Source organism: Triticum urartu, chromosome 2A (assembly GCF_056163025.1).
Source record: "Triticum urartu cultivar PI428250 chromosome 2A, HENAU_Tu73, whole genome shotgun sequence".
NCBI lineage: Eukaryota > Viridiplantae > Streptophyta > Magnoliopsida > Poales > Poaceae > Triticum > Triticum urartu.
This window is the reverse complement of record NC_141874.1, coordinates 566,660,940-566,675,997: the sequence shown is the minus strand read 5'-3', so window position 1 is coordinate 566,675,997 and position 15,058 is coordinate 566,660,940. Positions and strand designations below refer to the sequence as shown.

The following is a 15,058-nucleotide window of genomic DNA, read 5'->3' as shown; positions in this document are numbered from 1 at the left end:
TCTGGGCGAGATCGGAAGACAGTGGGGCACGCTCACATGGACGAGAGAATAAGGCGGCGTCGGGGCGGGGTTGTGCTGGCTCGACCGGCCGGGAGGAAAAGGCGGCGCGTCAGGGAGCCGGCCTAGCGTGCCCAGAATGGCCTGCGCCACAACTCCTATCTCCGGCAGGCGCCGTGCGTCCAGCCGAGCTCCGGCTCTGTCCCTGCTTGCGGTTCCTGCCCGAGCTCATCATCCACCTCCACCCCAGAAAAAAAGGATCTGATGGATGACCCGACCGCCACATCCACCGCTGCCTCCTCTCCGAAGCACCGTCGCCTGCCGTGGAGGCAGAGGAGCAACTCCCGATCGAGCAGGCAGTAGGCATACCCGCGGCCGGCCACCAGCTGCCAAAAACAGATCCTCTCCCCCACCTCGCTGCACTCTCCGCCCCCGACGCGTCTCCGGTGCCGTCTGACTCCTCCTGCCCACAACCGGAGGAGGATGGCGACTAGGCAGCCGTGGCCAAGAGGCCGGTCGATGGGGTCAGAGATGGCACGGGATGGGAGACGTCCGGAAGAGCCGCGGCGGCACGAGACACAACGCGGGGCCCTGGAGGAGAGGAGGGATGCGGCGGCTGGGGCGCAGAGGCTGCTGTTGGGTGGCGTCTTGGGTTCTGGAAGGCAGGAGGTGAAGCACGGGGGGTGAGGTGCTTGAGGTGTAGGTGGCCAGAGCATGAGCTTGTGGAGTCGGCCGACCAGAGTAGCTTGGTTGCGAGCTCGAGGCGACCGATCGACTCCTCCTCCATCGAGTAGATTCTTGCTCGGCAATGATCATATCAGTCGCCATTGATTCTTGTTGGGGCTCTGACTGTTGATTTAACTGACCGGGATGCATGTGCAAGCGTTGTTGTTGTACCAGCCGATAACTTGACAGAGAAAAAAAGAGAGAATAAGACGTTGGTCTAATTCAAAAGAAGATATGATCTGATTTGATCAATAGACACTAGTAGAAACAACACCTTATGCTGGCCAGGAAACAGGCCTTTTGCACCGGACCCGTCCCGGCCTGGTGCAAAAGGGTCCATTCTTGGTCCCAGGGAGCTCGCGAGCGGCCAAAGCGGGCCTTTTGCGCCGGTTCCAGGCACGAACCGGTGCAAAAGGTGCTGCCCGCTGCGCGGCGCTATAAATGCGCCGCAGCGAAGTGCCCAGCCGCTCTGTTCACACTTTGTTTTTTTGGAGGGCATTGAGTCTGTGTGAGGGTGGTGCTCATTTTTGTGCCTCTCTCTCGCACAAGAGGTGTTCGACGAAATGCCCGGGAGCATATAACGCCCCTTTAGCCCGCACAACATAACAGACATCAATTAAGCTTTCTGCCTCGGTCTTTCCTAGCTCCGTCGAGGTACCAACTTTATCATTTATGCAGTTCATTTCTCGCTCTATTCACGATGTTCTGCAATGGTGTTTGATAATTAATTATATAATGCAGGTGAACCGGCAATGGATATACGCTGACCGACGCACTCCGGAGTTCATGAAAGGCTTGCGTTATTTTATGGATGTGGCCCAGGGAAATAAGCGGAATAATTTTATGTGTTGTCCATGTGCTGTTTGTCGGAATCAGAAGGAACACTCTTCCCACAGAGTCCTCCACAGCCACCTACTTTGGCACGGTTTCATGTCCGGCTATAATTGTTGGACCAAGCACGAAGAAAGAGGGGTTATGATGGAAGACAACGAAGAGGAAGATAATGATGACAACTATCATGATATGTTCCCTGAATACGGTACTGGTACTGGAATGGATGATGATGGAGAAGAAGCAGAAGACCGGCGGGCACCAGAGGATCCCATCGACGATCTTGGCCAGGTCATTACAGATGCAAAGGGAGAATGTGAAGTTGAAAAGGTGAGGGTGAAGTTCGACCAGATGCTAAAGGATCACAAAACATTGTTGTATCCAACTGTCGAAGATGGCCAGAAAAAGCTGGGTAGCACACTGGAATTGTTGCAATGGAAGGCAGAATGCGGTGTGACTGACACCGCATTTACAAAGTTGCTGAAAATAGTTAAGAGTCAGCTTCCAAGAAATAATGAATTGCCTGAAAATACATACCAAGCAAAGAAGGTTGTCTGCCCTCTAGGCTTGGACGTGCAGAAGATACATGCCTGCATTAATGACTGCATCCTCTACCGCTGTGAGAAGTACGAGAATTTGGAAGCATGCCCGATATGCACTGCATTACGGTATAAGATCAGACGAGACGACCCTGGTGATGTTGAGGGTCAGGCCCCCAGGAAGAAGGTTCCTGCAAAGGTGATGTGGTATGCTCCTATAATACCACAGCTGAAACGTTTGTTCAGGAACAAAGAGCATGCCAAACTGTTGCGATGGCACATGGAAGACTGTAAGAAAGACGAGATGTTGAGACACCCCGCTGATGGGTCGCGGTGGAGAAAAATCGAGAGAAAGTTCCCGACCTTTGCAGGTGACGCAAGGAACTTATGGTTTGGTCTAAGTACAAACGACATGAATCCATTTGGGGAGCAGAGCTGCAGTCACAACACCTGGCCTGTGACTCTATGTATCTATAACCTTCCTCCTTGGTTGTGCATGAAACGGAAGTTCATTATGATGCCAGTGCTCATCCAAGGCCCGAGGCAATCCGGCAACGACATTGATGTGTACCTAAGGCCATTGGTTGATGAACTTTTACAGTTGTGTGATACATTGGAAATGTACCTATAATTTTTGATGCTCCATGCTTGTTTATTGCCAATTACTTTATGTTTTACTTGTGCTTCTTGGTGTTTTTATTGATTTCCTGCCACTAACATATTGACAAGATGCCAAAGTGGCCAGTTCCTATTTTCTGCTGTTTTTGATTTCAAGAGAGCTGAAAAATAAATATTCTCGGAATTGACAAAGGAAGCTATTTTACGAATTTTTACACCGCAAGACTCCAGAAGCCAGAAGGGGGCACCTGGGGGGGCCTGGTGGGCCCACACCACCCCCAGGCGCGACTGGGCCCCTGCCCGCTTGTGGGTGGGGTGTGGCCCACCAGCTGCTCCCCCGGCTTCGCCCTTTCGCCTATTTATTCACCTCGACGGGAAAACCCTAGATATAGCGCAAAAGTTCCAGAAAGAAGTCCGTAGCCGCCGCCGCCGTCACGGGGAGATCAGAAGCTCTTCCCGGCACCCTGCCAGAGGGGAGATCATCACCGGAGGCCTTCTTCATCACCATGCCCGCCTCCGGAGTGATGTGTGAGTAGCTCACCATAGGACTACGGGTCCATGGCAGTAGCTAGATGGTTGTTCTCTCCATTTTATGAATCTCATGAGCTGCCTAACATGATTGAGATCATCTTATTACTGTGCTTCATCTATGAATCTCATGAGCTGCCTAACATGATTGAGATCATCTTATATGATTCTTGTGAGCTGCCTAACATGGTCAAGATCATCTTTATGTAATATCCCTTATGTTGGTTTGCTAGGATCTGACTAGTTATTGAGTACAATGTTCAAGTTGAGTATAGATCTTGAGTTTATCTTTGATATGTCTTGAATCTCGTTGGTGTTATTGTGATCTTGCATGCTCTCCGTTGTTAGTGGTTGCTCTTGCCAAGTAGTTGCTTTCAACTCCAAGAGGGAGTATTTATGCTAGATAGTGGGTCCATGCCTCCTTTTATCCCTGGGCTCGAGATGACAGAAACGACTAAGGGTGAGGATGTGTTGTTGCCACTAGGGAGAACAAGATGGTGCTCTGCCCAAATAGGGGTAGTTCTATTGTCTACTTTACACACTTTGCTTAATGCAATAGTCTGTTGTTAGAGCTTATTCTATAGGCTTGTTTGCAGCTTAATACTCATGGGTTTGTTCGGATGATATTTCCGTGAGTGGACTATTTAGTTACAGATGCAGTTGGATGGCGGTCTGTGATCTTTGTTGTAATGCCCAATCAATCTCATAGTATTCATCTTGTCTAGTATTTGCGTCTTTGTGTGCATTCTCATGTGTCAATTGCCCAGCTGTAATTTGTTTACCCAACACTGTATTGTCTTGTGGAGAGACACCTTTAGTGAACTGTGGACCCCGGTCCTTCTCTTTATTATTGCTGTACAACCTGCTGCTTCCTGTTTTCCTGTTTTCTTTACTGCAATCATCCTCTTTCCATTCGATACAATTAATCCTTTGTTTTCAGCAAGGCCAGTGGGATTGACAACCTCACTGTCTAGTTGGGGCAAAGTAATTTGGTTGTGTTGTGCAGGTCTCTACTTCAACCTTGGTGCCATTCTCTGTTTCCTACTGGTTCAATAACCTTTGTTTCATCACTGAGGGAAATTTGCTACTGTCCTACATCATACCTTCCACTTGGGGTTTTCCAACAATCCTCAACCGTCATCATTGGGGACATCAAGCTAATTTCTGGCGCCGTTGCCGGGGAGACAAAGTGACACTCACAGAAGTTTTTCTCCTTCATCACCGCCAATTTCTGGCACCGTGGGGAAGAAGATTTCCACAAGGGGATTCCTTCACATCCAATCTCTTTATTTAGTTTTTGTCTTGCTTAGCTTCTTTAGTTTTGTTTTGCTTGCCTCTTTTAGAAAAACACACAAAAATTAGTCTCTCTTCTAAGTTGTTCTTATGTCTAGTTTAGCCCCTGTCACTATGTTGCCTGAGGAAGTGATCTTCACTTTCAAACAAGGGAGTGAGGAGAGTTTTACTGATTCCTGGGCTAGAATCAAGGGATTTTATGATAAGACTGAACCAAAAATGACTTTGAGACTGCTCCTAAGTAATTTCTATTTTGGTCTAGTTCTTCATTATAGACATGCCTTGGATACTGTAGTAGGAGGAGATTTCCTTCATTGTGATGGAGATCAAGCCTTTAATGCCATAAAAAAGTTGATTGCAACTTATAGCTCTCTCCTACTAAGTTTGATTTTTCTCTTGAACATATCTTTGCTAGATTAAATGCTCTTGAGATTGATACAGCTGGTTTGAAGGAACACTATAATCAATTCCGTGAGCACCACGATGTTCCCTTTGTTATTGAACCTTCAAGTTTGCCCCCTACAGTAAAAGTTGTTATAAATAGTGAAACTTTCCATGCTAGGTGTGATATTATGTCTGAATTTTGTCTCATGCCTAAGGATATCTATGATTCTTTGAATCTTTGGGGACTCCTTATGTGTGAAGAGAAAATAACTCTTGCCAATAATGCCACCATATCTCCTATTGGGGTAGCGGAGGGAGTGTTTACAAAAATATTAGGGATAACTGTATCTACTGATTATCTTGTTATTGAATGTGTAGGAAAAGGACAAATCACTCTTGGAAGGTCCTTGCTAAAGCTCATGGGAGCAAAACTGTATTTGGGAAAAGGGACTATGGTTTTCACCTCCCCACCGGGAGGATATCATTCTTTCCCAATAAAGAAAGATAATAAGAAGAAGAATAAGAAGAGAAGGCATAGAAACCGTGGTTTAATTGATGTTGATGCTTCTTCATTTGAAAACACTTGTTTTTCTCAAACTTTCTACGCCTAGCTGAAAGGCGTTAAAGAAAAGCACTTCTTGGGAGATAACCCATGTTTTATTTTCTGTTGTTTTTCTCTTTTGTTGAGTCTTGGAAGTTGTTACCTCTGTAGCAACCTCTCCTTATCCTTTTTGTTTGGTTTTTGTGCCAAGGATAACCTCTAATGGAAGAAGGTACAATTTTGGGGAGTTGCTGTCCCGAGACAGATTATGTGCTGTTACCAAAAAAATCGTATGCCCAGCCAGAATGTCGAAAAATTATGATATTTTACGAGCATATGCCCATGGTGTTTGTCTAACTTTCATTAGTTTTGCACTTTTCGATTTGAGCAACAGAAGGTGGTTCAAAAAAATGATCTTCACCTACTGCTCTGTTTTGACAGATTTCTGCCATATTTTGCCTCTAGCCTCTTTTCCTTTTCTTTTTGAGCTCTAATGAAACGAGGAGCCTCGGAAAGAAGTAGCTACAGTAGCTATGCTTTATGGATGAGTTTGGTTTGTGTTGGAACTGAACCCAAGTGAACCTTTATTTAAATTTACTAATGTTGCTAACTGAGATTTTTGTGAAGTTTTGTATGAAGGAAGTTTTCAAGTGTAGGGAAAGAAGAATGGTGAGATGAGATGAAGAATGGACAAAGCTCAAGCTTGGGGATGCTCATGTCACCCCAAGACATATTCAAGAAGTACAAGCGTCAAAGCTTGGGGATGCCCAAGGCATCCCCTTCTTCATCAATAAAAATATCAGGTCCTTTTTCAGTACATTATATTTTTATTGCTTCATATACTATGTGTTGTTCTTGGAGCGTCTTTGTTTTTGTTTTTAGTTTAGTTTAGTTTAGTTTGCTGTAGTACTTGGTTAGATCCCAGCTCTTTTGTTTTGGAGAGAGACACACTCCGTTTTCATTGCCTAGAACACTCTAGTTTCATTCCTATTACTCCGCGAGTGTTCTCTTTTTGCTAGCACTGCCTTTAGTATTCGTTTTGTTCAGAACCTTTTAAGTTCTTCTTTGTAGTTAGGTGTGTTCAACTCTCTGGTCTTTGATGAGTATTACCCTTGTGAGTTGTTCCAAATAAGTTGATTGGTGTTGGATTCGAGAAAAAGCTTTATGCAAATAGTGGTACAGAAGATAGCTTGTGTAGACTGTGTCCTAGACTCTTTTAGCTTGTCATGCTCATTATGCTTAGTATTTATTGTTGTAGCATGACTTGTTTCAACTAGTTGAGAGTGTTTATTTGGACCTATTGAATGTTCATGTTTAGCTCTTTGCATGCAAAAGCATAGTCTAAGTGGTAGTTCTCCTGAAAAATGCTCTGTTTCGGCTAACTTGGCACATGCTTACACCATGTTATGACTGAATCATAGTCAATCAAGCCTCTATGATCACTTAGCTCCTATGGCTTGTAATTTTTACCCCATGTGTAGTTAGTAATGCTTTGTCGCTCTGCATGATTATGTCCATTATGCTCTCTTGGTTTGGTCGCTCCCAGTCTATTGCTAGCCTTCATCTGTATTGAGTATGAGCTCTACTCGTGCATCCAACTCCCAAAAACCAAAGTTTTGCCAAATGTGTCCACCATACCTACCTACATGTGGTATTTCACCTCCACTCCAAAGTAAATTACTTGAGTGCTACCTTTAAAACCTTCAAAATATACTCCTGTTTTGTCTTCCTGTTTAGCTCATGAGGAAGTAGTAGTGAGTTTGTTATCTTCCATACTAAATTTAAGTACCCTTCGACTTGCATGCATAATGTGCTTGTCACTAAACAAAAGGAGAGCTGGTTAGACCAATAAACATTCAAAAAGAAAACAAGGGAAACAAAAGAAAATAGACACTCCCCCATTGTTTGAGATTGTTGGTGGGCACCCGAGGATTCGGTTAGCCATGGTTTGTGATATGCAAAGGTTGGGGGGAGTGTCAAACAATATATGTGCATGATATACATGCTTAATATCAACACTTCGGAACCGCTCTCAACTTGTTTAGTATGGAAGATAACAAATGCTGTGCTGCCATTCGTTAACATGACATACATACCTCTCAAAATATAAGACTTTCCAATGAAAGCAACTTTTTCGATCACCTTTTTATAACTAAAAAGGTCTAGCACTTGAGTAATCCCTGCTTCCCTCTGCAAAGGGCCTTTCTTTTACTTTAATGTTGAGTCTCCATCTTCTTGCTTTATGCACCAACCAAGAGTAGCATGGTGGCCATTCTGAGTTTTCTGTGCATTGTCCCAAGGTTATTATTATCTACTCATATTGTGTTGTTACATGTTCATTAGGACTATTTGTTTCTAGTCACCAATTATCTTTGAAGGTGTCCTGGCATTTATGTTTTGCCCTCAATATAAAGGACTATCTGATTGCCACTTATGCTACTGCTGATTATATGTGAGGAGACAAACATGTCTTCAAGGCTCTTTTATTCATGATCTTCTTGTTTGTTCTTGTTAATGCCTTGACAATGCTTGCTAAGTTCTTTTGATAAGATTTATATCTTGCATGACTTGTTTAGAAGTTCTTTGATCCCAACACACAATGCTTTGCATATGGATGTTTGAGATTGTGATAGCATGTCACCTCAAAAATTATTCTTTTTATCACTTACCTACTCGAGGACGAGCAGGAGTTAAGCTTGGGAATGCTGATACATTGGAAATGTATCTATAGTTTTTGATGCTCCATGCTTGTTTATTGCCAATTACTTTATGTTTTACTTGTGCTTCTTGGTGTTTTTATTGATTTCCTGCCACTAACATATTGACAAGATGCCAAAGTGGCCAGTTCCTGTTTTCGTCTATTTTTGATTCCAGAAGAACTGAAAAATAAATATTCTCGAAATTGACAAAGGAAGCTATTTTATGAAGTTTTACACCGGAAGACTCTAGAAGCCAGAAGGGTGCACCTGGGGGGGCCGGGTGGGCCCACACCACCCCCAGGCGAGACTGGGCCCCTGCCCACGCCTGGGTGGGGTGTGGCCCACCAGCTGCTCCCCCGGCTCCGCCCTTCCGCCTATTTATTCACCCCGACAGGAAAACCCTAGATATAGCTCAAAAGTTCGAGAAAGAAGTCCGTAGCCGCCGCCGTCGTCGCGGAGAGATCAGAAGCTCTTCCCGGCACCCTCCCGGAGGGGAGATCATCACCGGAGGCCTTCTTCATCACCATGCCCGCCTCCGGAGTGATGTGTGAGTAGTTCACCATAGGACCACGGGTCCATGGCAGTAGCTAGATGGTTGTTCTCTCCATTGTATGAATCTCAAGTGCTGCCTAACATGATTGACATCATCTTATTACTGTGCTTCATCTATGAATCTCATGAGCTGCCTAACATGATTGAGATCATCTTATATGATTCTTGTGAGCTGCCTAACATGATCAAGATCATCTTTTATGTAATATCCCTTGTGTTGGTTTGCTGGGATCTGACTAGTTATTGAGTACAATGTTCAAGTTGAGTATAGATCTTGAGTTTATCTTTGATATGTCTTGAATCTTGTTGGTGTTATTGTGATCTTGCATGCTCTCCGTTGTTAGTGGTTGCTCTGGCCAAGTAGTTGCTTTCAACTCCAAGAGGGAGTATTTATGCTAGATAGTGGGTTCATGCCTCCTTTTATCCCTGGGCTCGAGATGACAGAAATGACTAAGGGTGAGGATGTGCCGTTGCCACTAGGGAGAACAAGATGGTGCTCTGCCCAAATAGGGGTGGTTCTACTGTCTACTTAACACACTTTACTTAATGCAATAGTCTGTTGTTAGAGCTTATTCTATAGGCTTGTTTGCAGCTTAATACTCATGGGTTTGTTCGGATGATATTTCCGTGAGTGGACTATTTAGTTACAGACGCAGTTGGATGGCGGTCTGTGATCTTTGTTGTAATGCCCAATCAATCTCATAGTATTCATCTTGTCTAGTATTTGCATCTTTGTGTGCACCCTCATGTGTCAGTTTCCCAGCTATAATTTGTTTACCCAACACTGTATTGTCTTGTGGAGAGACACCTCTAGAGAACTGTGGACCCCGGTCCTTCTCTTTATTATTGCTATACAACCTGCTGCTTCCTGTTTTCCTGTTTTCTTTACTGCAATCATCCTCTTTCCATTAGATACAATTATTCCTTTGTTTTCAGCAAGGCCAGTGGGATTGACAACCTCACTGTCTAGTTGGGGCAAAGTAATTTGGTTGTGTTGTCCAGGTCTCTACTTCAACCTTGGTGCCATTCTTTGTTTCCTACTGGTTCGATAACCTTGGTTTCATCACTGAGGGAAATTTGCTACTGTCCTACATCATACCTTCCACTTGGGGTTTTCCAATAATCCTCAACCATCATCATTGGGGACATCATTGTGGGACTTAAATGGTGTCCATGTGTGGGATGAGCACAAGTAGGAGGAATTTGACCTACGAGCGCTACTGTTCGTAACCATCAACGATTGGCCTGCTCTTAGTAACATTTCTGGACATACAAACAAGGGATTCAATGCATGTACACACTGTTTAGATGATACTGAAAGTATATATCTGGATAAATGTAAGAAGGTTATGTACCTGGGGTATCGTCGTTTTCTTCCGCGCAAGCATCCCGTAAGAAAAAGGGGCAAGCATTTCAATGGTGAGGCAGATACCCGGGAGACGCCTATCCTCCGATCTGGTGATGATGTATTTGATATGGTGAAGGATTTGAAAGTAATCTTTGGAAAGAGTACAGGCAGACTAACTGTTCTGAATGACGCTGACGGACACGCACCCATGTGGAAGAAGAAATCTATATTTTGGGATCTACCCTATTGGAAAGTCCTAGATGTTTGCTCTGCGATCGACGTGATGCACCTGACGAAGAATCTTTGCGTGAATCTGCTAGGCTTCTTTGGCTTGTATGGGAAGTCAAAAGATACACCCGAAGCATGGCAGGACTAGCAACACACGAAAGGACGAGACGGCATGAATCCTGAGCGGTTTCAAGGTGGTCCTGCCAGCTACGCTCTTACCAAAGAAGAAAAGGAAATCTTTTTTGAAGCACTGAGTAGTATCAAGGTCCCGTCTGGCTTCTCGTCGAATATAAAGGGAATAATAAATGTGGCAGAGAAAAAAATTCCAAAACCTAAAGTCTCATGACTGTCACGTGCTGATGATGCAATTGCTTCCGGTTGCGTTTAGGGGGATTCTACCAGAAAATGTTTGACTACCCATTGTGAAGCTATGTGCATTCCTCAAAGCAATTTCTCAGAAGGTAATCAATCCAGAAAGTCTACCAGCGTTACAAACAGATGTGGTCCAATGTCTTGTCAGCTTCGAGTTGGTGTATCCACCATCCTTCTTTAATATTATGACGCACCTCCTAGTTCACCTCGTAAAAGAGATTACCATTCTTGGTCCTGTGTTTCTACACAATATGTTCCCCTTCGAGAGGTTCATGGGAGTGTTAAAGAAATATGTTCATAACCGTGCTAAACCGGAAGGAAGCATCTCCAAGGGTTATGTAACACAGGAGGTCATTGAGTTCTGTGTTGACTTTATTCCTGACCTTAAGTCGATTGGTGTTCCCGAATCATGGTATGAGGGGAGACTGAGTGGAAAAGGCACGCTAGGAAGGAAATCAAAGATATGTATGGACGGGCATTCCTTTACTAAAGCACACTACACGGTTCTAAAAATGTCCACCTTGGTGGCTCCGTATATCGAGAAACACAAGAATATTCTACGGTCCAAAAACCCAGGGCAGTCTGACACCTAGATTAATCATGAACACATGGCTTCTTTCGGCTCCTGGTTGCAGACTAAACTCATGGGTAACACCAGTGTTGGAGATTAGCTGTTCTTGCTGGCGATGACACCATCTTCGACTATACTGACTTTCCAAGGCTACGAGATAAATGGGAATACATTTTACACGATCGCCCAAGATAAAAAGAGCACCAACCAAAACAGTGGTGTCCGATTCGATGCAACAGAAGACAATGGGCAAACGACGACGTATTATGGGTTCATAGAGGAGATATGGGAACTTGACTATGGACGTAATTTTAAGGTCCCTCTGTTTCGGTGCCAATGGGTCAAGATGACTGGAGGCGGGGTAAAGGTAGACCAGCAGTACGGAATGACAACAGTGGATCTCAATAATCTAGGGTACAAAGATGAACCATTCGTCCTAGCCAAAGATGTGGCTCAGGTTTTCTATGAGAAGGACATGTCTACCCAACCGAGGAAAAGAAAAGATAAGAATACGAGTACATCTTGCGGTGAGCCGAAGCGGCACATAGTTCTTTCAGGGAAAAGAAACATCGTGGGAGTAGACAACATGACAGACATGTCAGAAAATTATAATAATTTTGATGAAATTCCGCCTTTCAAAGTGAAAACTGACACAAGCATCCGTTAAATAATGAAGACGTTCCATGGCTACGACAGAAAAGTAGATAGTGGCGGCACTAGTTGGCTATAACGTGTTCAACCTTTGTGGTTCATGTAATGTATTAAACCTTTGTGATTAATGTAATATTATGGGTTTACTGTGTAATAATTTTTTAAATCATTTAGTCCCAGTACTAAAGGTGTGTTTCTTCCCGCCGTATTTCTTCCCGCCATTTTTCCTTCCCGCCAGTATTAGCAACCGGTGCAAAAGGGTACCCCTTTTGCACCGGGAGGTGTTACGAACCGGTGCAAAAGACCCTTTTCTTCCCGCCATATTTTTCCTTCCCGCCAGTTTTCTTCCCGCCAGTATTACCAACCGGTCCAAAAGGGGTACCCTTTTGCACCGGGTGGTGTTACGAACCGGTGCAAAAGACCCTTTTCTTCCCGCCATTTTTCCTTCCCGCTAGTTTTCTTCCCGCCATTTCTTCTCGCCATTTTTCTTCCCGCCATTTCTCACTGCTATATATATGTAGGATTGGCCTCCATTGTCATTGCACATCTGTAGACTCATATCTGCAAGCTCATCTCTTTCCCATGGCTTCCACCGCACTAACCCCCAGGGAGGCGGAGGCGCTTTGCGCCTCGAACTACCCCTGCCCGCTGATACATTGCAAATGTATCTATAATTTTTGATGCTACATGCTTGTTTATTACCAATTACCTTATGTTTTACTTGTGCTTCATGGTGTTTTACTGATTTCCTGCCACTAACATATTGACAAGATGCCAAAGCGGCCAGTTCCTGTTTTCTGCCGTTTTTGGTTCCAGGAGAACTGAAAAATAAATATTCTCGGAATTGACAAAGGAAGCTATTTTACGAAGTTTTACACCGAAAGACTCCAGAAGCCAGAAGGAGGGAGGCAGAAGGCCCACAGGGGGACCACACACCCCCAGGCGCGGCCAGGGCCCCACTCGCGCCTAGGGCAGGTGTGGCCCACCTGTTGGCCCCCCGGCTCCGCCCTTTCGCCTATTTATTCACCCCAACGGGAAAACCCTAGATATAGCGCAGAAAGTCCAGAAAGAAGCCCGTAGCCGCCATCGTCCTGGGGAGATCAGAAGCTCTTCCCGGCACCCTGCCGGAGGGGAGATCATCACCGGAGGACTTCTTCATCACCATGCCCGCCTCCGGAGTGATGTGTGAGTAGTTCACCATAGGACTACGGGTCCATGGCAGTAGCTAGATGGTTGTTCTCTCCTTTGTATGAATATCATGAGCTGCCTAACATGATTGAGATCATCTTATATGATTCTTGTGAGCTGCCTAACATGATCAAGATCATCTTTATGTAATATCCCTTCTGTTGGTTTGCTGGGATCTGACTAGTTATTGAGTACAATGTTCAAGTTGAATATAGATCTTGAGTTTATCTTTGATATGTCTTGAATCTCGTTGGTGTTATTGTGATCTTGCATGCTTTTCGTTGTTAGTAGTTGCTCTAGCCAAGTAGTTGCTTTCAACTCCAAGAGGGAGTATTTATGCTAGGTAGTGGGTTCATGCCTCCTTTTATCCTTGGGCTCGAGATGACAGAAACGACTAAGGGTGAGGATGTGTTGTTGCCACTAGGGAGAACAAGATGGTGCTCTGCCCAAATAGGGGTGGTTCTACTGTCTACTTTACGCACTTTACTTAATGCAATAGTCTGTTGTTAGAGCTTATTCTATAGGCTTCTTTGCAGCTTAATACTCATGGGTTTGTTCGGATGATATTTCCGTGAGTGGACTATTTAGTTACAGATGCAGTTGGATGGCGGTCTGTGATCTTTGTTGTAATGCCCAATCAATCTCATAGTATTCATCTTGTCTAGTATTTCCATCTTTGTTTGCACTCTCATGTGTCTATTGCCCAGCTGTAATTTGTTTACCCAACACTGTATTGTCTCGTGGAGAGACACCTCTAGTGAACTGTGGACCCCGGTCCTTCTCTTTATTATTGCTATACAACCTGCTGCTTCCTGTTTTCCTGTTTTCTTTACTGCAAGCATCCTCTTTCCATTCGATACAATTAATCCTTTCTTTTCAGCAAGGCTAGTGGGATTGACAACCTCACTGTCTAGTTGGGGCAAAGTAATTTGGTTGTGTTGTGCAGGTCTCTACTTCAACCTTGGTGCCATTCTTTGTCTCCTACTGGTTCGATAACCTTGGTTTCATCACTGAGGGAAATTTGCTGCTGTCCTACATCATACCTTCCACTTGGGGTTTTCCAACAATCCTCAACCATCATCATTGGGGACATCAAGCTAATTTCTGGCGCCGTTGCCGGGGAGACAAAGTGACACTCACAAAAGTTTTTCCTTTTCCTTGCAAGCTAATTTCTGGCGCTGTGGGGAAGAAGAATATTTCCACAAGGGGAGTCCTTCACGTCAAATCTCTTTATTTTGTTTTTGTCTTGCTTAGTTTCTTTAGTTTTGTTTTGCTTGCCTCTTTTAGAAAAACACAAAAAAATTAGTTTCCTTTTTAGTACTTGTTTTAATTGTCTTGTTCTAGCTTTGCTAGGATGTCTGTTGCTGAGAATACCAAGTCGTGTGACTTTACTAGTACCAACAATAATGATTTTATCAGTACACCTATTGCTCCACCTGCTGAGACTGCTTTCTATGAAATTAAGCCTGCTTTGTTGAATCTAGTTATGAGAGAGCAATTTTCTGGTGTTAGTACTGATGATGTTGCTACTCACCTCAATAATTTTGTTGAGTTATGTGAGATGCAAAGGCTCAAAGATATAGATGGGGATCTTGTTAAGCTTAAATTGTTTCCTTTCTCTTTAAGAGGAAGAGCTAAAGAATGGTTGTTGTCTTTGCCTAAAAATAGTATTGATTCTTGGGTTAAGTGCAAAGATGCTTTTATAGGAAAGTATTACCCCCTGCTAAGATTATTTCCATGAGGAGTGACATTATGAAGTTTAAACAGTTTGATAATGAGCATGTTGCTCAAGCTTGGGAAAGAATGAAATCTTTGGTAAAGAATTGCCCCACTCATGGACTGTCTACTTGGATGATTATCCAAACTTTTTATGCAGGACTGAATTTTTCTTCAAGAAATCTTTTGGATTCAGCTGCTGGAGGAACCTTTATGTCTCTCACCTTGGGGAATGCCACAAAGCTTCTTGATAATATGATGACAAACTACTCTGAA

General features: G+C 44.0%; 1 pseudogene; it reads left to right on the top strand.

The window, feature by feature from the left end:
- The first annotated feature begins 516 nt into the window (after positions 1 to 516).
- Positions 517 to 11,935, top strand: LOC147985951 (uncharacterized; annotated as a pseudogene).
- Positions 11,936 to 15,058: the final 3,123 nt, after the last annotated feature.